We start from the raw sequence: 24,730 nt of genomic DNA, 5'->3' as shown, positions 1-24,730 counted from the left end.
TGCAAGGCACTCTACGTGGGTCTGCCTTTGAAGAGTGTTCAGAAACTTCAGCGGTTTCAGAAGGCTGCCGCCAGACTGCGGGCCGGATTGCTGGTGGTGACCTGCAAAGCCCTAAGCCGCCCTAAGCCCTTCTCTCAGTCCCACCACCTTCCCAAGCTCCTTTTTCAAGGAGACGAAGGAAGGCCTTCTCAGGGGTGGCTCCCAGGCTTTGGGATGCACTGCCCGGAGAAGCCAAGGTGTCCCCCCCCCCCTTGTCCTTCCGTTGTCAGACCAAGACCTTCCGTTTCAGGCAGGCCTTTAAGCAGTACGTCGTCTCAGGAATGCATTGCTTATTAAACTTAGAGATTTTTAATTCTTTTACATTGGTTTTAATCTTGATTTTTAAAATCTGAATATAAGTTTAATTGTTTTTAAATATGATACTTATATAGTATTTAAAAACTGTCTTTGTTTTATAGAAAGGCAGCATATAACTAACTGATTGACTGACAGGCTAAATAAAGAAACAAATGCATGGCTTTAACAGACATCCTGTGTCAGAGGCGGTGTAGCTGTCCACAACAACTCCTGGGGAAGACCAGGAGGTGGGGGCTGTTGAGCCCACACCCCAGATACTAACTAGTCACCCCCAGTGGGACGCTGGAGGAGAGGGGCCGCTGGTCTGACCTTGCATTGGTGCCTCTTTTTTTTGCGGGGGGGAATGCCCTTTTAACCCCCACTTCCCACCCCAGGGAAGACGTCCCGCCTGTGGGGCCTTTACTGGCAGGGAAGTGCTCAGGGGTTCAAGAGGGGATGCCATGGCAGAGAGGATCCCCAATGAACTGCTATCATAAAAGGGGGTGGGCAGAGGGTTTGCCTTGGTGCTCCTGGGGCCCCCTTTCCGTGTGTCTCTCAGGAAGGAGACACTTCCTGAAGCCTGAACTTGGGAGCAACTTGAGCAGGACCGGGGGGGGGAGAGGGGGAGGAACAACCTCAAACCCAGAAAGGTGACCCACTGCAGAGCCAAGGAGAGTTTCTGGCTAGTTTTTCTGCCATGTCAGTTCATGGCCGAGTGCCTCCAACCTGACAGGGAGACCAAGATGATTGCGGACGTCCCATTTCTCTCTTTTCCTCTCTTTGGGTTAACCACGAATGCCCAGAAGTTCAGTCGGTGTGGCCGGGACAGCCTCAGAGCATCACCTGCCTAACCATGAGACTGCCAGTGACTGGGGCAACCGGGGGGGGGGGAGGCAGAGGGTCAATAAAATGCAACCCATCCTTCAGATTATGTTGGGCTGCAAATCTCAGCCTTCCTTGCTATTGGCTGGGATGATGGGAGTTGTCGTCCACCACTGCTTGGAGAGTGTGTGGCCCTTCGCCCACCTGGGTTCAGTGCCTGGGCTATTGCCCACTTTTCCAATCCATCATGGCTGGGGGGGGGCAGGCGTTGCACCAGCCTCCTTTAAAATAAGTAAAGAAAGAAAACAAATAAGCAAATAGTTTGGAAAAGGTGTGCGCGTTTTGGGGGCAAGACCTGTGTGAAAGGTAAATCAGCATTACTGGACGTTTCCGTGAGCAGCAATCCAGCCTTCCTGCAAGGAAAAAATGGGGTGTGCCTGGGTGTGGGTGTGCGTCTGAAGACCTCTGATGGGGCAGACCTACAAACCTCGCCGTGGCAGCTGCCTGGGCCATGCCATGTCCAGCCCCAGTCCTGGAGGGTCACTGAGCCACCATTGCATGGCCGGGGACCCCTCCTGCCCTGCTCAGTTCTGGCCTGGCTCCCTTCCCTTTCCGGAGGCAGCCCTCGTGCCTGTGTCTTGAAGACACTTGCTTTCAGGAATGCCAGTCTGCTGGGTCGGGTGCAGGAAGTCTCACCTGAAGCTGGCAGGCCTGGAGGCGAGGGATGGAAATGTCACCATGGAAAACCCAGGTGGTGACATTTACATAGAAGTTGGGACAGGTGTGAAGTCCATGTGTGTCAAGCAAGAGAAAGGAACAAAACTGAGGGCTTGCTTGCTTATTCACACAAATTCACCGTTTTGGGAATGTGCAGTGTAATTTTTTTAAAAAAATTTGGTGAATAATAACCATCATCATAACTAATAGTATCATGCTGTCAAGTACATTCCTCCCAGAGATTTCTAGGTATCAAAGCAAAGCAAAAGCAAAGTGTGCTGCTTATATACAGCCCCATAGCACTTTGTGCACTCTCTGGGCGATTTACAAGTTAATTATGCAGGCTACACATTGCCCCCCCCCCCAGCAAGCTGGGTACTCATTTTACCGACCTCGGAAGGATGGAAGGCTGAGTCAACCTTGAGCTGCTACCTGGGGTTGAACCCCAGGTCGTGAGCACAGTTTTGGCTGCTGTATCAGCTGTATCAACTGAAGTGGCTTGTCAGCCCCCCCCCCTTCTGGCGAGCCTTTGGGCCCATGGAACTTGCCCAAGGTATGACAGCATGGAACCTGCTTGGCCTCATGCCCTCAGTAGGGGATTCTTGGCTGGCCCCTCCTCCCCCGAGAGGCGTGCTGGGGTTTGAACTCCAAGTCCTCTGCTTTGCAGCCAGGAGCTCCTGCCCACTGGGGTACTTCAGCTCCTGCCCAGTAGCTAAGAAATTCCAGGATGGTCTCCTTGCCTTTTATTTATTTTCCTTGTTCATCTTTTTTCGTTGTGTTCTTATCTTAATGATTTCTAAAAGTTTCATTGCAACCTTGCAATTTGTTCTGTACTTGAACTGTTCAGTGGGAAAATGGGTTGTATGAATCTTATAAATAAGCAAGAGATGAGCAGTTATTCTGCCAGAGGAAGGAGGGGACGACGCAGAGCAGGAGCTGCCCATGTTCAGGCCATGCCCAACCTGGGTGGAGGCCGGGCGGCCCCTTCCGTCCCTCCGTCCAAGGAAGAGAGGAAGGAGAGGCGGACGGTGGGTGTCAGCACTTTCTCGAAGGGCTGTCCCCCTTCCCTGCATCCGTCAGGCACTGTGAGGAACTGGGGCTTGCGGCAGATTATTTGCGCCTGAGACTCTAGCCACTTTGGGTCCTTTTAGGAGAAAGGCAAGATATAAATATTTTAAACGAATTAAGGAAAGTGCCTGCAGAGGGTAGGTTTGACGATGTACACCTTACACCTTTAAATAAACATTTGCAGGACATCTGGGGGGGGGGGAAAGCACACGGCATGTGAGTGGCACTCTTATTTAAGGAAGCAGGTATCCATAGCAGATGTTATTAGATGGAAAAGTCTCCAGAATCACTGAAGGTTTACTAATTATTCAGCCTCTGTAGTTCCTGCCTCTCCATTCCAGATGTGATGGACAGAACGTCCTGCGGCCACGGGGGCTCTTGGTTCGGCCTCACCAGGCACAGTGTGGGAAGCAGTGCATTGCTGCTCTCGTGATCGCCATCCCTTCCGGGGAGGGTCCCCGGAGATGTGGTCCTTGCCCGTCCTGCTCACGCTAGGAGCGGTGCTGCTTATGCACCCATCAGCCCCCCCCAGTGTTGGCAGGGGGGGCTGTGGCAGAACGTCTGCCCCTTTGCTGTCTTGCCCCTTCCTCTTGCACCCCGTCTTCAGATACACCTTTCTGGGACTGTTGGGAAGCGTCTCAGGCTCAAGTTGTGAGATGATGGTTTTCCCACTGCTGGCAGAAAAAGGCACCCACAGTCCAGTGCCGATTCCCCCCTCCTCCCCCCCCCCGGTAAGCTCCTGATGGGTTTCTGGGGAGCAACGTGTGAGAGCTGTGCAGCCCTGTCTTGTGCCGTGTGTGTGTGTGTGTGTGTGTGTGTCTGGCCCGATCGATCGTTCTCCAAGTGAGCTTCCCCAAACCCCCCCCCAAAAAAAACCCCACACCCATACACTTTTCCTCCCATGGCACTCACTCTGTCATCCGAGTTACAGGCTCCAGGTGTGGGTTTTCTTATAGGGGAGCAGCTGGCGGGGTTGGGTAATTCTTGCATCCTGAAGCAGTTACTTCAGTCGCACGCACTGTGTCTGTTCTGGAGAAGAGCGATGTACGGGGTGGACGGTCCTGAGCACTCAAAGCCTCCCAGTTCCCAGAGGTCACAGTTGCCGGTGGCCCCACCCTGGCAGTTCCTTCTGGAACCCCTGGGGGTGAAAGGGATGGCACATCACACCAGCAGGTGCAGAAGAAGCAGGTGGGGTCCCAGGTGACTTTTGGTGAGGCCTGGGAAGGGGGAGGGCCCTGGTCAGCCCACGCTTGCAGGTGGGCCTTTGAGGACACCTCCTGTGCCCCCCAGCCTTCCCCAGCCAGGTGCTTTGTAGGTGTTGCGAAGGATTATAGCCTCCATCTTTCCCCCCTGGCTGTCGAGACTGATCGTGGGCACAAAGTCCCAGCTGAGAGCCTTGTGTTGTCCATCCTGTCCTTTGGCAAAATGTCGCGCGGGGGGGACATGCGCCCTTGGCCCACCCGCTCACAGTGAAATGGGTTTTTACATTTGGAAGGTGCTGTTGTTGTTCTCCCGGAGATACAAAACCTTTTCCTCTCGGCCGGGCCTCACAAAGTGACAAACAACAAGGCAAGAATCAGGGCCCCTTTTAGTGCCCCCCCCCGCAAGAGGTGCCCCCCGTTTTCTGCTTGGTCCTTATACTTCCTCCTTCCCCCACTCGGTCTTCTCTGCTTGAGAGGATCAACCATCAAGTCAGGGCATCCGTCGCGGGGCCCCAAAGCACCAGACCAGGCACCCCTCCACCTCCTGCAGCTGCCCAGCGGCCCTCCCAGCTAGCGGTGCCTCTGCTGCCCTCCCCTGCCTGCCCCTTCCAGGGGGAACAGGGAGAGGAAGGGGTCAAAGGGACCCTTGCGCCCCCTATGGCGGTCCCTCGGCCGCCAGGCCCTCCTTCCCAGGTCTGCTTTTCTCACGTTCAAAGGGCTACGGAGAGGCCCCCTTGCAAACCAGTCAGTAAGGTCTGCCCCTTTGGCTTCTCCCTTCCCCTTTCCCCGGTGCAAGGGTGCAAAACTGAAGGCATTTTGCCAGCTTTAAAAAGTGTGTGTATGTGGGGAGGGGGAGAAATACGAGACAGGATACAGATGGCCCCTTGCCTCCTGACAGTGGGAGGTAGAGGTCTGTGTGTCTCTGAGGAGCTGGTCCTCAGGCCCCCCCATGCCTGTGCGTGGCCGTTCCCTCAGTCCCACCACCTTCACAGGTGTGCTCGGAGAGGAGAGCCTTCCCTGTGGTGGCTCCCAGAGACGGTGGGAGGCAGCACAGATTTGCACCAAAGAGCCGTTCTCCTCCTCTCTGTATTGAGACTTGAAAAAACGACTTCGGAATTGGTTCTGAGTCTCAAGTCGAGCCTGAGTCTTGGAAAAAGCAAACAACCCCCCCTCCCAGTCTGAGTCAGGTGACACAAAGCCTGGAGGGAAGGCTGAAGGCAGAGTCAGCATTCCCGAGGACCTCAACAGGCCGGAGAACCGGGCCAAAAGCAACAAGATGCGTTTCATCAGGGAGGAATGTACGTTTGCTGCGTCTAGGAGGGGAAAACCAGGTGCACAAATATAAGATGGGTTAAAACTGGCTTTCCCTGGAAAAGACCCTGATGTTGGGAAAGTGTGAAGGCAAGAGGAGAAGAGGACGACAGAGGACGAGATGGCTGGACAGGGTCATCGAAGTGAGCAACATGAATTCGACCAAACTCTGGGAGGCAGTGGAAGACAGGAGGGCGTGCTCCAGTCCAGGGGGTCTCAAAGAGTCGGACACGACGAAATGACTAAACGAATGAACGAACAGAGGTGGTGAGGAGAAAGATCCTGGGGCATTTGCAGCAATTCATGGAGTCAGACAATCTAGCCTGGCGTCGCCAGCTCTGGTTGGCTTCTGTCGTTGGCCCAAACGGTGCATACCTACCAGCCTGGACGTTTGTGGGGGGAAGGCAGGCAGGTGGGCAGGTGAGGGCGTGGGCTGATGACACTCCGGCCCTTTCTCTGGGGCAAGGGTGGCTTGGATAGCCTGGGAGACCCCTGGCCTCCGCTGCGGGGGTCGGCCAGGCCGGTCAAGGGCAGGTGGCTGAGAGAGGCAGCAGCTCTGACCAGAACAGCTGCCCGAGGAGCCCTGGCCCTTCGGGTCCGAGGCTCCGGTATTCACAAAAGCCGGCTTGCAAATCACGAAATAAAAATCCTCATTTCAACTGTAGAGGTTTCTGGTACTGCAGAGTCAATTCTCCATCATGGCAATTGAGCTTCCTTTGATATTATTTATCGGTTGTCACAGTGCATCTGCTAGAGGCATCCGTGATAATCCTTTGCCTTCCGTTTGGGCGTGAATAAACGCTGCTGCCTGCCAGCCACCCTTCCCTGCAGACTGCCCAAGGCAGGAGGAGGCTGCCAGCTCTCTTGCAGGTGGCAGTCTCTTCCATTTGACCTGCCCACCCCAACCCCCCAGCCCTGCTCGGCCTCCTTCTCATGCACTTTCTGAGGCTTCAACACCAACGGGGCCTTGCGGCAGCGGGGAGGGGGCCAGCGCCTCGCCTCTGGTACCCCCTGAGCATTCCTGATGTGTTGGGTGGGTGGAAAGCAAGAATAAGGCCATTGGGTGTGTGGGGAGTGATGGGGGCCCAGAAGCCTATAAGGGTTTGGGGAGGGAGAGAGAAGGAATAGAGCTTTCGCTGCAGGCCCAGGAGGGAGGGAGGGAGGGAGGGTTGGTTTCTGGAGACAAAGAGGGCAGCAGGGCGGGGTGTGTGTGTGTGCAGAGGGAGGAATGGATGCAGACTTTTGGCAAAAAGAGCTTGCTGCCAGTAAGGTCCCTGGGGCGTCTTCCTTGCTTGCCAGTGGCCATGAGCCGTAGCCCCTGGAGGGGGCTGTTCTCTGAGCGGGTGTGCATCCTGTTGCACAGGCAGAAATGCCTCTCAGAGTGATGAGCAAGGATCCCTGTTCTCATAAAGCCTCCTTCTCAATATCTGATTTCAGAGGCCAAAGTGTCAAGACATCAGTGTGAGTTTTCATTCCATGAGTTTGCGGATTGGGCAGAAGGGGGCAGTGGGGACGGTGCAAAGTGTCCTTCTGGCTCATGTCTAGGTCAGCAGGTCCTCTGTGATTGGCCCCACGTCCCAGGTAGGAACAAAATCTGCTGCAGCAGACCTGGTTGCTGAACTTACCCTCGGTATCTGCTGTCCACAACAAACTATGGCAAGTCCTAAAAGAAATGGGAGTGCCTGACCGCCTTATCTATCTACTGAGAAACCTATATGTGGGACAGGAAGCAACAGTTAGAACTGGATATGGAACAACTGATTGGTTCAAAATTGGGAAAGGAGTACGACAAGGCTGTATATTGTCTCCCTGCTTATTTAACTTATATGCAGAATACATCATGCGGAAGGCTGGACTGGAGGAATCCCAAGCCAGAATCAAGATTGCCGGAAGAAATATCAACAACCTCCGATATGCAGATAATCCCACTCTGATGGCAGAAAGTGAGGAGGAATTAAGGAACCTTGTAATGAGGGTGAAAGAGGAGAGTGCAAAAAACGGTCTGAAGCTCAACATCAAAAAAACTAAGATCATGGCCACTGGTCCCATCACCTCCTGGCAAATAGAAGGGGAAGATATGGAGGCAGTGACAGATTTCACCTTCTTGGGCTCCATGCAGCGGGTGAAAGCAGCCATGAAATTAAAAGACTCCTGCTTCTTGGGAGGAAAGCAATGACAAACCTAGGCAGCATCTTAAAAAGCAGAGATATCACCTTGCTGACAAAAGTCCACATAAGTCATAGCTATGGTTCTTTCAGTAGCGATGTATGGAAGTGAGAGCTGGACCATAAAGAAGGCTGACTGTCAAAGAATTAATGCTTTGGAGTTGTAGTACTGGAGGAGGCTCTTGAGAGTCCCCTGGACTGCAAGGAGATCAAACCTATCCATTCTGAAGGAAATCAACCCTTCAGAAGGACAGATCCTGAAGCTGAGGCTCCAATACTTTGGCCATTTCATGAGAAGATTCCCTAGAAAAGACCCTGATGTCGGGAAAGGGTGAAGGCAAGAGGAGAAGGGGATGACCGAGGGCGAGATGGTTAGACAGTGTCACGAAAGCTACCAACATGAATTTGACCAGAATCCAGGAGGCCAGTCCTAGAGATGTGTCACATTTTTCCGTTGCGGGTCGTTTTGCCTGTGGGTTATTTAAAAAAGCTCACCGATGCAAACCCATCTCAGGCATTTGACTCTCTGTGTTGCTGTCCAGCATTTCTGAACTGTCAGCTTCGATCTAACCAATGGTTCCGTTCCACAGTTGAGATAATTGGGAAGCCCCCCCCCATTGTTAATGTTGTGTGTTGTGTGAGGAGGAGTGCTTTCATTGCCTTGAACGTTTATATCTCTCATTTCTGATGCCCTGACCATCTCTTTAAGAGATGAATGACCAAGAACAGGAGAAATCACTGCCACTCCCACCCCCACCATTAACAACAATCCCCCCCTTCACACCCATCCCTCTTGTGGCCCAGCCATCTGCCTGTTTTAAGTCGGTCAGAAAGGCTTAGATCAGGCATGGATGACCTGCCCTTCTGCAGATGGAAGAAGAGGTGGCCTTTTATGCCCCTCTTTGTCTCCACTCTAGCGATGGGAAGTGACCATCCGGCCAGAACACAGCCAAAACTTATACCAGCCTGACATGGAAAGCACCCAATGCAGATCTTCTTCGTACAGACTAACAACCTACATATTTTAAATTCCCTGTGAAAAAACTGAGGAAAGGTATCTCTACTACCACATCAGTGGAAATTTCAAGGTTCCCAAAAGGATTCTCCAAGCAAAAATTTTACAAGTGCTTGAAAACAACACACAAAAATGGAGGGGGGAAAAAAAACAAGAATGCAAAAATAATAAAGGCTTGTCATGAAAACTAGCAACAAAGCAAGGAAGATTTTCCTTATTTTATTAAAGAAGGCAATATCCTCCAGTGCTTTAGGAAGGAACATTGCCAGTGAAAAAGCAAAAGGAAAAAGAAAAGAAAAGAAAAAGAAAAAGAAAGAGGAGCTCCCAGGCCACCAGCTCAAGGAATAAACGGCCTTTCCCTCCATCCGGAGAGCCGTCTCGCCTGGCCCAGAGCCTGACACCCAAGCAAGACTGAAAGGCACCAGCAGCCAAGCTTTTCGGCTCCTTCCTGGTGTCCATGGTTGTCCTCATCTCTTGGCCTGAACGGAATTTATCCTGACTGAAGTTTGGTTTCGCATTGGCTTATCACTGGATGAAAAGCGTTAGTTATTTCTTCGTGCTCTCCTTTTAAAATTGGCACCTATCTTCTCTATTTAAATTGGATCTAGCCGCCTAGAGTGGTCTTAACTGACCAGATAGGTGGTGTAGCAACCCCAGGCCTACTGGAGTATCCCACCCTGTAGTTAGGCTGCCACCAACCATTCGCTCTACCAAGTCACCCAGACCAGGAATGGATTTTAATAAACAAAAGAACAAGGTTTATTGAAAAAACAAACAGGGTAAATAAAAGGATCAGGTAAATAGGATACTGGAACTTGGTGTAGTCCCAATCATACACATACAACAGATTGGTTCTCACGGAACACTTTAAGGTAACGCACAGACCCTGAACCTATCAGTTCTGGCTACCTAGATAGAAACCTGAACCTATCAGGTATGTACTAACTGACAAACAGTTGTACCCAGTCTGACACACAGACTCCAACTCTTACTTCTCCACACCAGCTCCAAATATATATACAGTACAGCTCCTCCCCCCTGATGTCCCGCCTTCCACTCCCCATAGGATGGAACTTTCCCTCCAAACCCATGACAGACAGGTACCATCAGTGCTGTATGTGACACCTCCCCTCTTTATAAGTTATTTTGCGGGGGAAAAGCTAAAGTGCTTTTCTCCAAAAAAACAACCAGGATCAAAAAACAAAACAGTTATACAATATCATACAATCCCATAACCCATTCTAGGTCAAACATATCACTTATGCATTTAAACATTAATATTTGCAATACATTAAGTTACCTTTATTAATACAAACCAAGCCTGTTCAATAAACAGGTACATTTAACTTTTGGTCACCAAAATATACACAGTCCATGGTTTCTTCGCCGTCTTCACTCGTCGGGTCTTCTTGACAAGGCGTCAGCAACACAGTTCATTGACCCTCTGACCACCTTCACTTCAAAGTCAAAATCTTGCAGGTTTAAAGCCCACCTCATAAGTTTACTATTATGGGTTTTCATTGTCTTTAACCACTGCAGTGGTGAGTGGTCAGTGCACAGAACAAAATGTCTTCCCCAGATGTAAGGTTTGGCCTTCTGAATCGCGTATACTATGGCCAGGCACTCCTTTTCCACGGTTGCCAAATGTCTCTCACCTTTCTGGAGTTTCCTACTCAGGTAGGACACTGGATGCTGGTCACCATTTTCATCCTCCTGGCAAAGAACTGCTCCTACCCCGCTGTTAGACGCATCGGTGTAGATGATGAACTCCCGGTCGAAGTCGGGAGCACGCAGCACTGGATAATGGATGAGCGCCTCCTTCAACCTCTGGAACGCCTCCTCACAGTCGCTGGTCCACGGGATGCGGTCATCAGTCTTCTTCCGCGTCAGATCGGTCAGCGGAGTCGCCATCTCGCTAAACCTCGGGATGAACTTTCTGTAGTAGCCCACCAACCCAAGAAATGATTTGACTTTTTTCTTGGTGTTGGGTCTGGGCCAATCACGAACGGCTTCTATCTTGGCCTCTAGGGGTTTGATCACTCCTCCCCCTACTATGTGACCCAAGTATTTTATTTCTGGGCTACCCAGCTGACACTTGCTTGCCTTTACTGTTAGCCCTGCTGCACTTAACCTCTGCAGCACTATCTCCAGGTGTTTCAGGTGATCTTCCCAGGTATTGCTGAAGATCCCTATATCGTCAATGTAGGCCACAGTAAAGTCACTGAGCCCTGCTAAGGTCTGGTCCATCAGCCTTTGGAATGTGGCTGGTGCATTTCTGAGACCAAAACTAAGGACTCTAAACTCATATAGACCGAAAGGGCTGCAAAATGCGGTCTTTTCCTGATCCTTGGGATCAATCCTTAATTGCCAGTAACCCTTTACTAGGTCCAACGATGAAATGAACCGACAACCCCCTATGGTTTCAATCAGGTTGTCTAGCCTGGGCATTGGGTAGGCATCAGGAGTGGTTACGCGGTTTAATTTCCGGTAATCTACACAAAATCTAATGCTCCCATCAGGCTTGTCCACCAGGACTATCGGAGAGGACCATGGACTAGAAGAGGGGACGATTATGTTCTCCCTAAGCATCTCGTCCAGCTCCTTCCGCACCTTGTCCCTATAGGGTCCCGTCACTCGGTACGGGGATACTGCTTGCGGGGTTGCATCCCCTGTGTGGATCCGATGCATCACTCCCTTCACTATCCCCGGCTTATTTGAAAAAACCTTATGATATTTAGTGAGCAGCACTTTTAGTTCTTGCTGCTGGTCTTGGGTGAGTGCAGGACTGATCTTCACCTCATCTGGGTTGTATTTCACTTCCCCTCTACCCTCCCAGAAGGGCAATTCAGCTTCCTCACTCTCAGCTGCTTTTATGGCAAATAAAACCCTCTGTTCCCCTCTGTAGTAGGGTTTCAGGGCATTCACATGTACCACCCTCCGTGCTTGGTGTTCCTCCTGTTCTATAAGGTAGTTCCGGTCCGACATCTTGGAAATGACCCTGTATGGTCCTGCCCATTTGAGCTGCAGTTTGTTCTCTTTGCAGGGCCTAAGCCAAAGCACTTCCTCCCCTGGGTTAAAGTGCCTCTCCCTGGCTTTCTGGTCATACCAGGTTTTCTGTCTGACCTTCTGAGCTTGCAGGTTTTCTGCTGCTAGCTCTAGGTTTCTCTTCAGGTCATTCATTAAAGTGTCTATATACGTCACAACATCTTGTGGGTCATCCTGGGTGATCTGCTCCCAATTCTGTTTGATTAAATCAAGTGGACCTTTTACTTTTCTCCCAAACAAAAGTTCAAACGGACTGAACCCGGTACTGGCTTGGGGCACTGATCGGTAAGCAAACAAAAGGGATTGCAGCTTCTGGTCCCAATTCTCTGCCAAGTAAGCCCTAATCATGCGCATCAGAGTCCCATTGAACTTCTCCGTTAACCCATTACTTTCGGGGTGATAGGCAGTGGTTTCCTTGTGTTTAATTCCACAGATTTGCCATAACCGTTTCATGAGCTTTGATGTAAACGATGTGCCCAAATCTGTGATTATTTCTGAGGCAAATCCCATCCTGGACATATACCCCACCAAGGCATCTGCCACTGTGTTAGTTTCGATGTTAGTCAAGGGAATGGCTTCGGGGTACCTCGTGGCATGGTCCACAATGGTGAGAATGAACCGGTTCCCCCTCTTTGTGGCCTTGGGCAAAGGTCCCACAATATCCATTCCTATACATTTGAACGGGGTGTCAATCACAGGCAAAGGGCACAACTTCGCTTTGGTCCTGTCACGGTTATTCCCCTGCCTCTGACACACATCACATTGTTTACAGAACTCCTTGATCTGCTTCCCTATTTCAGGCCAATAAAAATTTTGTGTGATTCTCTGCTGTGTTTTGTTCACCCCCAAGTGCGCAGCAAACATGTCAGAGTGCCCCCTTTGTAAGATCATGGGGCGATACTTTTCAGGTACCACTAGCTGACTTCTGATCCCATCTCCCCCTTTTGAGATATTCATCAGGGTCTCTCTATATAAAATTCCCTTTTTCTCGTGAAATCTCGCTGGGGTTTCAGGTGTTAGCTGGGTGTCTGTCACCTTTTCAAAACACTTTCGGAGAGTGGCATCTGCCTTTTGCTCTTGGCCAAATTTGCTGTCTGTGGTTAAGGTTTCTGCCACAGCTTCGGGACTACCCTCATCTGCTTCAGCCTCGGGCTCTTCAGTACCCCCCTGAACTGTCCCCGTGGTAGCTTGTGAGCGTGTAATCACTAGCACCCGTTTCACATGTTCAGCCAGGTCATTTCCCACGAGCACGGCTGCTGGCAGAGTCGATGAAATCGCTAGCCGCCAAACTCCCCTCCAGCCTTGAAAGCTCACAGGCACCTCAGCTACTGGCAGTGAGATCACCTGCCCCTCAATCCCTGCCACCTTCAGGCTCTCATTTGGGATTATATACTTCCTAGGAATAATGTCTGGATGGCACAGGGTCACCTGGGAACATGTATCCCTTAGCCCCCTATACTGATGGTCAAGTATTCCTACGTCCACCCCTGCGGTCTCAAACAATTGCGAATCTGTCCTCACTAGTAAGCAGCGCTTGACCTCCACAAGAGGACCACTTTCCCCAGCCTGATCAGCAGATGTAACTGGTTCAGAGTGAGTAGCCATGGTAACAGGCTCCCTCAATGGCAAGGAGCTTTGCTCTGTCTGGACACAGAACACAGCTTTTGGCTTGGTTCCACTCAAATCATGAGGCAAATTTCCCTTTAGCTGCTTTAATTTCTCACACTCTGAGATTAGATGGCCCTTTCCTTGACAGAAATAACATTTTCTGCTGTACTTGGAGTCTTTCTCATCTGGTTTTGGTTTTCCCTCCAAAATCTGAGGTCTTGGTGGTTTCATGTCTGAGGGCTTCCCTTCAACATGGGCCCCTCCCCCTTGCTGGTTTTTCCCTGGTCCCTGAGAGTACCTGCTGTAGGTTTCTTTGGGCTTACCCACAGTTCTCCCCTCAGCACCTAAGGGCTTCCTTATTTGGGAAATAAAATCTGCGATCTCTGCCGCTTCTGTCACCGATTTAGGTTTCCTCTCCCTCACATGGAACTTTAGTTCCCCATGCAGGACTGAATAAAACTGTTCCAGCGCTATCAGGTCTTTGAGCTGCTGGAAGGTCTCTGTCCCCTCCTGAGACAGCCATTTCTCTAGCAACCTCACCAGTTGGGCCCCCACTTGGGTAAAAGTCTGCTCTGGTTTTTTTGTGAGTGACCTGAATTTTTGCCTCAGCTGTTCAGCATTTATCCCATGCCGGGCAAACACCAGTTTTTTAAACTCAGCGAAGTCCTTCAGCAGTTCCACTGGCATCTCTGCATAGACTTCTGCCAGGCTGCCACTGATTAAAGATCGCATAATGGTCATCTTCTCAGTTTCCCTTACTGAGAAGTCCACAAACGCTCTTTCCACGAGGGAAAAGAACACCTCAGGGCAATCTCCCTTGTTGTACACAGGGAATTTCTTCAGGTCAGTTTTAGACAGGCTGCCTTCCCCATTCCCTGGGTTCCCCTCATTATTATTGTTATTCCTATTTCTGCTCATTATTTCCATCTTCTTCAGCTCAAACGCCATTTTTTCTAACTCCAACTGTCTCTGTTTCTCTTCCCTTTCAAACGCCATTCTTTCTAACTCCAACTGTCTCTGTTTCTCTTCCCTTTCAAACGCCATTCTTTCTAACTCAAATTGTCTTTGTTTCTCCCTGTCCTTTCCCTCCATTTCCTTCACCCTCAGTTCATGCTGTTGGGCTAGGAGCATTCTTCTGAGTTCTGAGGTCAGTTCTCCCGTGCTCTCATCCTGCACTGAGCCAAATTCCTCCTCAGAACCTTGGTCTCCCTGTGGTTCTCTCACTTCCCCCATTTCTGCCATTTGGCTTCGAGTCAAGGGCATAATCCCCCCAGAACAGGTTGCCTTCAAAAGTCACGCCTCAAAATAAAATGACGACTTTTTTCCCTTTTGCCTCAGAAACAGCCTTCTATAGACTGCTGCTGTCCCTCCAGCACCAACTTGCAACTGTTGCCAGGCAGAATCCACCCCCTCTGCTAGGCCTCTCAGCAGACAGGCTAGATCACTGTTACTTCACGCAGCTTTGCCTCAGCCCTTTCCCGCCAAACGGGTTGCCACAGAGCTCCCTAATCTAGTCCCCCAATCTGAGTTTGCACGTTCTTCCACTAGCCTACCTCCCCGTGAGGTAAGCCTAGAAGATTACCTACGTGCCCTCAGATTTTCCCTGACTAGACCCCCCTTGCTCTGGGCCCACTTGCCAAGGCTTTGCTGGACCACTGGACAACTGGACCAGTCGTATCCCACACGCTGGACACCAATAAATGTAGCAACCCCAGACCTACTGGAGTATCCCACCCTGTAGTTAGGCTGCCACCAACCATTCGCTCTACCAAGTCACCCAGACCAGGAATGGATTTTAATAAACAAAAGAACAAGGTTTATTGAAAAAACAAACAGGGTAAATAAAAGGATCAGGTAAATAGGATACTGGAACTTGGTGTAGTCCCAATCATACACATACAACAGATTGGTTCTCACGGAACACTTTAAGGTAACGCACAGACCCTGAACCTATCAGTTCTGGCTACCTAGATAGAAACCTGAACCTATCAGGTATGTACTAACTGACAAACAGTTGTACCCAGTCTGACACACAGACTCCAACTCTTACTTCTCCACACCAGCTCCAAATATATATACAGTACAGCTCCTCCCCCCTGATGTCCCGCCTTCCACTCCCCATAGGATGGAACTTTCCCTCCAAACCCATGACAGACAGGTACCATCAGTGCTGTATGTGACAGGCGGGATATAAATAAATAAATAAATAAATAAATAAATAAGTAAGTAAGTAAGTAAGTAAGTAAGTAAGTAAGTAAGTAAGTAAATAAATAAATAAATAAATAAATAAATAAATAAATAAATAAATAAATAAATAAATAAATAAATAAATAAATAAATGTTATGTATCCGTCCCGAGTCATCAACTGGTAACCGTTGAAGGCAGTGACTAGTGGTGCCTCTGGTGGCATTCTGGGGGTTGTTGTTGCCCAGAACAACACATCTGGACCCCTCTTATCATTTCTGTAAAACTGGTGTCTCACCTTTAACAGATAAACTGATCACGAGAAGATCTCAGGTGTAGAAAGAAAGCATCGTGGTTTATCAGCTATACGAGGGGGAAGACTGTGTCACTTGGCAGGAACTCAAAAATAAGATTTAAAGAAATGGGCTGAGAGGAAAAGGCCAGTGTTGGCACCCTGGGTGTCCGGTGGCTCGAGGAGAGGGTTCTGTTAGCTGCTGTCTGAGGATCAGCTTGTGTGGGGCCAGCAAGGGAAGTTTTAAAAGGAGAAGTGAAACTTTGTAAAATCATGGATTTAAAAACCACTGTGTGATAGCCAAGCAATTCAAAGCAAGCATACATCCATTGGTCCGTCTGTCCGTCCATCCATCCATCGGTCTGTCTGTCCGTCCATCCGTCCATCCATCCAGCCAGCCAGCTTATATACCAAGTGACTGAGTGAAATTACTACTTGTGGCAGTTTACATGAAACAAACCAAAATTAGAACCAAGCAAGAATACACTTCTCATTGTTTCCCCTCCCCTATAAATCAACTATAAGAACTATTTGATTTTAACACGTTTTCTAAAACTTTGGAGGGAGGAGACCTGTCTTGCTTCCAAAGGAAGTCTGTTCCACAAAGACGGAGCCACTCCCGAAAATGCCTGGCCGCTGGTCACATTTTTCTTTATTTCTCCCGAGGCAAAAGCCCTCAAGAGGAAGGCCTGGGAGGACGGGGTTAACCAGTTGATCAAAGCGTTTCCTTTCTCCATAAATGTATAAGGCTAGTGCTGATCTGTTAATAACTGTTTCAGAAATCTAGCTGAGTTCTCTCTCTCTCTCTCTCTCTCTCTCTCTCTCTCAAATAAGAGATAGAACAAATGGGCCTGGTGGTGGACCAGCATTTCCAGCATCCTCTCCCCTCATGGCCGTGCTGGCCAGAAGCTGATGAGAGTGGCAGCCTGACACCCATGTGGAGGGAGGACGGACCACTCTTTGCCCGCCTGAGTTCAGGCCTTCTTGTCCATCCCCCACAGCCTTGCCCTCCTCTGTATCTCCAGCCCAGCTGCTGGATACCCACGTAGTTTTCTGAGCACCAGAAACCCCTTGCTTTGCGACACCCCCCCCCGGGGTGTCTGTCTGGAAGAGCCCCCTGGCAGGGGAGGCCCTAGGGAGACCGTGCTGGTGCTGGTGCCCTGCCTCTTTGGCTGTTCCTGTGCCTTGCCTTGCTTTACCTGGGATGCAGACTCAGCTGATGCCAGTGGCAGAGAAGGGCCAGACGGCCTCTCCCCCCCCCCGCTAAATGTGTGCAGGTGGTGAACTGGGCAGGGGATGGAACTCCCTGTTGCTTGCATCTCTCCCCACCAACCCCCCCACCCCTGCTGGTCTGCCTCCTCCTCCTCCTCCTCCTCCCCCCTGGGCTCCCAGCCCTCCCCTTCAGGGCTGGTGGCTGGAGCTTCCGGCTTTGGACTGCCCTCCCTGGCCAGTCTCTCCAGGGCTGCTCTGCGCTCCTTACAAACTGGCTCTTTTGTTCTTAGAGCCCCCACTTGTTCCTATTCTCAGTGTAAGCCACTTCTTGTAAAACAGAAATATGGGGTAGAAACATCCACCTGTCACTAAAATAGGCTGGTCTGGGCATCCTTCTGTGACAACCCCAGACCTACTGGGATATGCCACAGTTTCACTAAGCTGCCACCAACCATTCCCTATAAGAAGTCACACAGACCAGGAATGGATTTTTAACAAACAAAGGAATAAGGTTTATTTAAATAACAAACAGGGTAAATAAAAAGATCAAGTAAATAAGATACTATAACGTGGCTTAGTCTCAATCATACATACACCAGGTTGGTTCACACAGAACATCTTTAAATAAAGCACAGACCCTGAACCTATCAGTTCTGGCTACCCATAAAGACACCTGAACCTATCAGGTTGGTACTGCCTGACACACAGTAGTACCCTGTCTGACACACAGACTCCCACACCAGCTTCTTCTTCACAGCTTCTCTCCCAGCTTCTCCTGCTTCTCCACACAAGCTCCACATATATATACAGTACAGCCCCTCCTCCTGATGTCCCGCCTTCCACTCCCCATAGGATGGAACTTTCCCTCCAACCCATGACAGACAGGTAACATCAGTGCTGTATGTAACACCTCCCCTCTTTATAAGTTGTTTTGTAGGGGGAAAGCTAAAGTGCTTTTCTCCAAAAAACAACCTGGATCCAAAACATACAAAAACAGTTATACAATAAGATACCATACTTACTCTAGGATAAACATATCAATTAGGCATTTAAAAATTTACCATTTACAATACATCCAGTTACTTTTATTCATACAAACCAAACATGTTTAATAAACAAGTACATTTAACCTTTGGTCACCAAAATATATACATAGTCCATGTTTCTTTCGCCGTCTTCATTCTTCAGGTCTTCTTGACAAGGCGTCAGCAACACAGTTCACTGACCCTCTGACCACCTTCACTTCAAAGTCATAGTCCTGCAGGTTTAAAGCCCACCTCATAAATTTACTATTGTGGGTTTTCATTGTCTTTAACCATTGCAGTGGTGAATGGTCAGTGCACAGAATAAAATGTCTTCCCCAGATGTAAGGCTTGGCCTTCTGGATCGCGTAGACTATGGCCAGGCACTCCTTTTCCACAGTTGCCAAATGTCTCTCACCTTTTTGGAGTTTCCAACTCAGGTAGGACACTGGATGCTGGTCACCATTTTCATCCTCCTGGCAAAGAACTGCTCCTACCCCGCTGTTAGACGCATCGGTGTAGATGATGAACTCCCGGTCGAAGTCTGGAGCACGCAGCACTGGATAGTTGATGAGGGCCTCCTTCAACCTCTGGAACGCCTCCTCACAGTCGCTGGTCCACGGGATGCGGTCATCAGTCTTCTTCCTCGTCAGATCGGTCAGCGGAGCCGCAATCTCGCTAAACCTCGGGATGAACTTCCTGTAGTAGCCCACCAACCCAAGAAATGATTTGACCTTTTTCTTGGTGTTGGGTCTAGGCCAATCACGAACTGCTTCTATCTTGGCCTCTAGGGGTTTGATCACTCCTCCCCCTACTATGTGACCCAAGTATTTTGTTTCTGGGCTACCCAGCTGCAGTTTGTTCTCTTTGCAGGGCCTAGGCCAAAGCACTTCCTCCCCTGGGTTAAAGTGCCTCTCCCTGGCTTTCTGATCATACCAGGTTTTCTGTCTGACCTTCTGAGCTTGCAGGTTCTCTGCTGCTAGCTCTAGGTTTCTCTTTAGGTCATTCATTAAAGAGTCTATATATGTCACAACATCTTGTGGGTCATCCTGGGTGATCTGCTCCCAATTTTGCTTGATTAAATCAAGTGGCCCTTTCACCCTTCTCCCAAACAAAAGTTCAAACGGACTGAACCCGGTACTGGCTTGTGGCACTGATCGATAAGCAAACAAAAGGGATTGCAGCTTCTGGTCCCAATTGTTTGGATTCTCTGCCAAGTAAGCCCTAATCATGCGCATTAGAGTCCCATTGAACTTCTCCGTTAACCCATTACTTTCGGGGTGATAGGCAGTGGTTTCCTTGTGTTTAATTCCACAGATTTGCCACAACCGTTTCATGAGCTTCGATGTAAACGATGTGCCCAAATCTGTGATTATTTCTGAGGCAAATCCCATCCTGGACATATACCCCACCAAGGCATCTGCCACTGTGTTAGTTTCAATGTTAGTCAAGGGTATGGCTTCAGGGTACCTCGTGGCATGGTCCACAATGGTGAGAATGAACCTGTTCCCCCTCTTTGTGGCCTTGGGCAAAGGTCCCACAATATCCACCCCTATGCATTTGAACGGAGTGTCAATCACAGGCAAAGGGCACAACTTTGCTTTGGTCCTGTCACGGTTATTCCCCTGCCTCTGACACACATCACATTGTTTACAGAACTCCTTGATCTGCTTCCCTATTTCAGGCCAGTAAAAATTCTGTGTAATTCTCTGTTGTGTTTTGTTCACCCCTAAGTGCGCAGCAAACATGTCAGAGTGCCCCCTTTGTAAGATCATGGGGCGATACTTTTCAGGTACCACTAGCTGACTTCTGATCCCATCTCCCCCTTTTGAGATATTCCTCAGGGTCTCTCTATATAAAATCCCCTTTTCCTCTCGAAATCTCACTGGGGTTTCAGGTGTTAGCTGGGCGTCTGTCACCTGCTCAAAACACTTTTGGAGAGTGGCGTCTGCCTTTTGCTCTTGGCCAAATCGGCTGTCTGTGGTTAAGGTTTCCACCACAGCCTCGGAACTCCCCTCTGCTTCCGTCTCGGGCTCATCAGTACCCCCCTGAACTGTCCCCGTGGTGGCTTGTGAGCGTGTAATCACTAGCACCCGTTTCACATGTTCAGCCAGGTCATTTCCCACGAGCATGGCTGCTGGCAGAGTCGATGAAATCGCTAGCCGCCAAACTCCCCTCCAGCCTTGAAAGTTCACAGGTACCTCAGCTACTGGCAGCGAGATCACCTGTCCCTCAATCCCTGCCACCTTCATGCTCTCATTCGGGATTATATACTCCCTAGGAATAATATCTGGATGGCACAGGGTCACCTGGGAACAAGTATCCCTTAGCCCCCTATACTGATGGTCAAGTATTCCTACGTCCACCCCTGCGGTTTCAAACAACTGTGAATCTGTTCTCACTAGCAAGCAGCGCTTGACCTCCACAAGAGGACCATTCTCCCCAGCCTGATCAGCAGATGTATCTGTTCCAGATTGAGTAGCCATGGCAACAGGCTCCCTCAGTGGCAAGGAGCTTTGCTCTTTCTGGACACAGAACACAGCTTTTGGCTTGGTTCCACTCAAATCATGAGGCACATTTCCCTTTAGCTGCTTCCATTTCTCACACTCTGAGATTAGATGGCCCTTTCCCTGACAGAAATAACATTTTCTGCTGTACTTGGAGTCTTTCTCATCTGGTTTTGGTTTTCCCTCCAAAATCTGGTTCCTGGACTGGCTCTGCCCAGAAGTTTTATCAACAAAATGGCCGCCCATTTTTGGCGGGCTCTGAACTAACCCTTTGGAGTACTTAGGGTCCCATGTTTCCCTCATGTTTTCTTCAGAATAATTCAGGTTTTGATGTTGTGCCTTAACCTGTGTGCCTTCTTTTGGTTTCTTTTCTAGCTGCAATTCCTTCTCTTTTATTCTCAAATCCAGCTCCTTTTGCTTAGCCTCAAACTCAGCCCTGATCTGTAAAAGTTCTTCCTCAGCCCTAGCTTTTATCTCTTTTACTTTTTCTTCAGTCTTATCTCTGATTTCTTTTAATTTAATGTCTTTTTGCTGATTATATTTTTCAAGATCTTGCTCACTTTGTCTGACCTGAGCCTCATACTTTTCTTTCTTTGACATTTCTTCAACTGATAAATTGTTAATAAACTTATTTAGGAAATCCAATTCCAATTGTACCATTCTAATTTGGTGTTTCAGTTCCATCTCTTTTATCCTCATGGCCATTCCCCTTTTCTTGGCATCTGCCTCTGCCTGACGGATTTCAGCTCTTTCTCTGGCCTCCCTTTCCAATTGTTTCATCCTAAATTCATGCTGTTGGGCTAGGAGCATTTTTCTAAGTTCTGAGGTCAGTTCTCCCGTGCTCTCATCCTGCACTGAGCCAAATTCATCCTCAGAACCTTGGTCTACCTGGGGTTCCCTCACTTCACCCATTTCTGCCATTTGGCTTCGAGTCAAGGGCATAATCCCCCCCCCAGAACAGGCTGCTTTCAAAAGTCAAGCCTCAAAATAAAGCGACCACTTTTTTTTTCTCTTTTGCCTCAGAACCAGCCTTCTATAGATTGCTGCTGTTCTTCAGCACTAACTTGCAACTGTTGCCAGCCAGAGTCCACCCCCCTCTGCTAGGCCTCTCAGCAGACAGGCTAGATCACTGCTACTTCACTCAGCTTTGCCTCAGCCTTTTTCCCGCCAAAACAGGTTGCCTCAGAGCTCCCTAATCTAGTCCCACCAATCTGAGGTCACACGTTCTTCCACTAGCCTACCTCCCCGTGAGGTAAGCCTAGAAGATTACCTACGCGCTCTCAGATTGTCCCTGACTAGACCCCCCTTGCTCTGGGCACACTTGCCAAGGCTTTGCTGGACCACTGGACAACTGGACCAGTCGTATCCCACACGCTGGACACCAATCAATGTGACAACCCCAGACCTACTGGGATATGCCACAGTTTCACTAAGCTGCCACCAACCATTCCCTGTAAGAAGTCACACAGACCAGGGATGGATTTTTAACAAATAAAAGAATAAGGTTTATTTAAATAACACACAGGGAAAAATAAAATGATCAAGTGAATAAGATACAGTAACGTGGCTTAGTCTCAATCATACATACACCAGGTTGGTTCACACAGAACACCTTTAAATAAAGCACAGACCCTGAACCTATCAGTTCTGGCTACCCATAAAGACACCTGAACCTATCAGGTTGGTACTGACTGACACACAGTAGTACCCTGTCTGACACACAGACTCCCACACCAGCTTCTTCTTCACAGCTTCTCTCCCAGCTTCTCCTGCTTCTCCACACAAGCTCCACATATATATACAGTACAGCCCCTCCTCCTGATGTCCCGCCTTCCACTCCCCATAGGATGGAACTTTCCCTCCAACCCATGACAGACAGGTAACATCAGTGCTGTATGTAACACCTTCCTGCCTTGTCCCCAGGCATTGTCCTCTCCCAGGGTGGGCTGATGCCCCCCCCTTTGCTTGGCAACAGCTGGTAAGAGGCGGCCCTCCGTGCAGATGTGAAAATCTCTTCCGCTCTCCTTCTCTGGGCCCTTCATTGAGTTTGGCTGGATTGTGAGGCTCCCCCCCCCCCACTGCTTTTGTGACTGGAAATCCATGGGTATTTTCATACATATTTTGACTAATCAATGCATGGATTTTTCTATCCCATTCTGCTAATGTGTGCTTTTTAAATTATTATTATTATTATTATTTACACTTTCCCATCCCATCAAATGAAGCACTTCTGGGGGAGTCTTTCAAATAGACACCGTTCCAGGTATATATTCATGTGATTTTTATTTTTTATTTTTGGACATATAACATTTTCTGCGCGCCCTGTTTGTGCGGGCTTTCCCCCCCCTTCATCAGATTACATGGCAAGCGTTAGAAATATATGCGCCCTATTGCAAGGACACCCCCACCCCAGAAGCGCGCGCGCGCGCACCGACCCCCCCCCCCCGCCGCCTGCTCGCTCCCGGGGCTCTCTTTCCTTCCCTCGTCTAATCTAGCCAGCTCCGCACAAGGCCAGGCGCGGTGCTCCCTCTTGTGGCTGGAGGGTTTTATGCAGGGAGCCCGGGAGACTCCGCGGAGCCTTTGCCCCGGGCGCCCTGTTTAGAGCTGGGGTTTCTGTCGCGAGCACAAGCCACCTTCCCCTCCCCTTCTTCCCGAACCTTCTGGGCCCTGAAGGAACTGAGCGACCAGTTTGAAGCCATTTGATCTGAAGGTAAAACAGCTCACAGTTCAGTTGAGGAATTGGTGGGGCTGAGAATTGCCAGCTCATTTTGTTTAGGAATGAGGAAAAGGCTGAGGTGACCACTGTATTTTATCTATTTTTACTATTAATTTAATTTATTTATTTAAAGCATTTTACCCTGTCTTTCTTCTTTTTAAAAAAGGACCCAATGTGGCCTACATCGTTAAAAACACTATTAAAAGCTTTAAAAAGTAAATTACTCAAATATTTTAAAATTAATTAAATAAACATATTTAAAATGACAGCTCAAAGCATTGCTAAAACAGATTTAAAAGCAACAAAAATGCACACCAAACCATTTAAAAACCACTTTTAAACTGCAAGTCACTCAGGGAAATCTTGCCTGAAGAGAAAGGTCTGCTTGTGGAAGGAGGACAGCAACGGTGCGGCCAGCCTGGCCTCCAGTGGGAGGCAGTTCCAAAGTCTGTATATGAATAATCTTTCTTAAAACCGCTGGTGGTCCCATTTGGAAAAAAAATACAGTGACAACTCAAAGCATCAGGCTAGCCTGTATTTCCATCAGTTTCCCCAAAAAAGGCAGGTGTGCTGAGGTTTGGGGCAGGCTTGGTCGGTTCCTCACGGTGGTGCCTCGTGGGAGGAGGGCCAGCCTGGGGAGGGTGGCCTTCGGGGAGAGCTGCACCCCGTCCCGGAGGAAGGGAAGGGAAAACCACTTCTGCATGGTCTCTACCTAGAAAACCCCGAAAAGGGTTGCCATAAGGAAGTCAGAATTGATTGGACGGCAGTTGACGATTGCTACTTAATTTCCATCGACTAACAAGTTGTTCAAAGAGGGATGATCATCGCTGTAAACGGACCGCTGTATTTCCACCTGAGATACTGGAGCTCAAGATTCCTCCCCGCCGCGCCCAGCCCCGGCGGCGGGCAGCCGGAGAGTCGGTCGCTGGCAGGACTGCTGGCCTCCCTTCGGAGCAAGCGAGGGGAGCGGGGAGCGGGGGGCGCCCACCCCGGGAGCGCCCCCCCCGGGCCCCACGTGGCAGCCGTCCCGGGCAGAGTCCCTCTGGCGTGTAATGCCACAAGGGGTCCACGAGAGGGGCAGCGCGCCTTGCGCGGGGGTGCGTGTGTGAGCGAGTGCGGCAATTGGGCTCCGCGCAGCCGTCGCGCCCTCCTCAACCCACCCACCCACGCACCCCACCGGACCCCACTCCTGGCGTCCCACCGGGAGTTTTGAGCGGAGCCGGGTGCGGGCGGGGTGGGCGTCGGGGCCAGCGAGGGCAGCAGCACTTCTGGGGCTTCTGATCACGGGAACCCGTAGATCGGGGGGGGGCGCCTGTCTGGGTTCCTGCCCCAGCTTCTCTTGCAAGGGAAGGGGGCCCCTGTCACGGGAGCCAGGCCCTGGGCCCCGGCCCCGGCCCCGTGCTCCCCTCCTGCTCGGGCTGAATTGTGCGGCCCGTGAGCGGCGCCCGCTTCCCGTCCGGGGCACCCCCGGGCCTGGCCTCCTTTCTCGCCCCCTGTCCTCCGAGCC

The 24,730-nt window shown here is 50.0% G+C and overlaps 1 protein-coding gene across 2 annotated transcripts in view; it reads left to right on the top strand.

Annotated features, from left to right (window-relative positions):
- SLC12A5 (solute carrier family 12 member 5) overlaps positions 1-24,730 on the top strand; it is a 111,140-nt gene that overhangs the window by 1,892 nt on the left and 84,518 nt on the right. The window lies entirely within an intron of this gene.

Source organism: Pogona vitticeps, chromosome 4, assembly GCF_051106095.1.
Source record: "Pogona vitticeps strain Pit_001003342236 chromosome 4, PviZW2.1, whole genome shotgun sequence".
Lineage (NCBI taxonomy): Eukaryota > Metazoa > Chordata > Lepidosauria > Squamata > Agamidae > Pogona > Pogona vitticeps.
Note: the sequence above shows the minus strand (reverse complement) of the source record. Positions and strands in the feature narration are given on the sequence as shown.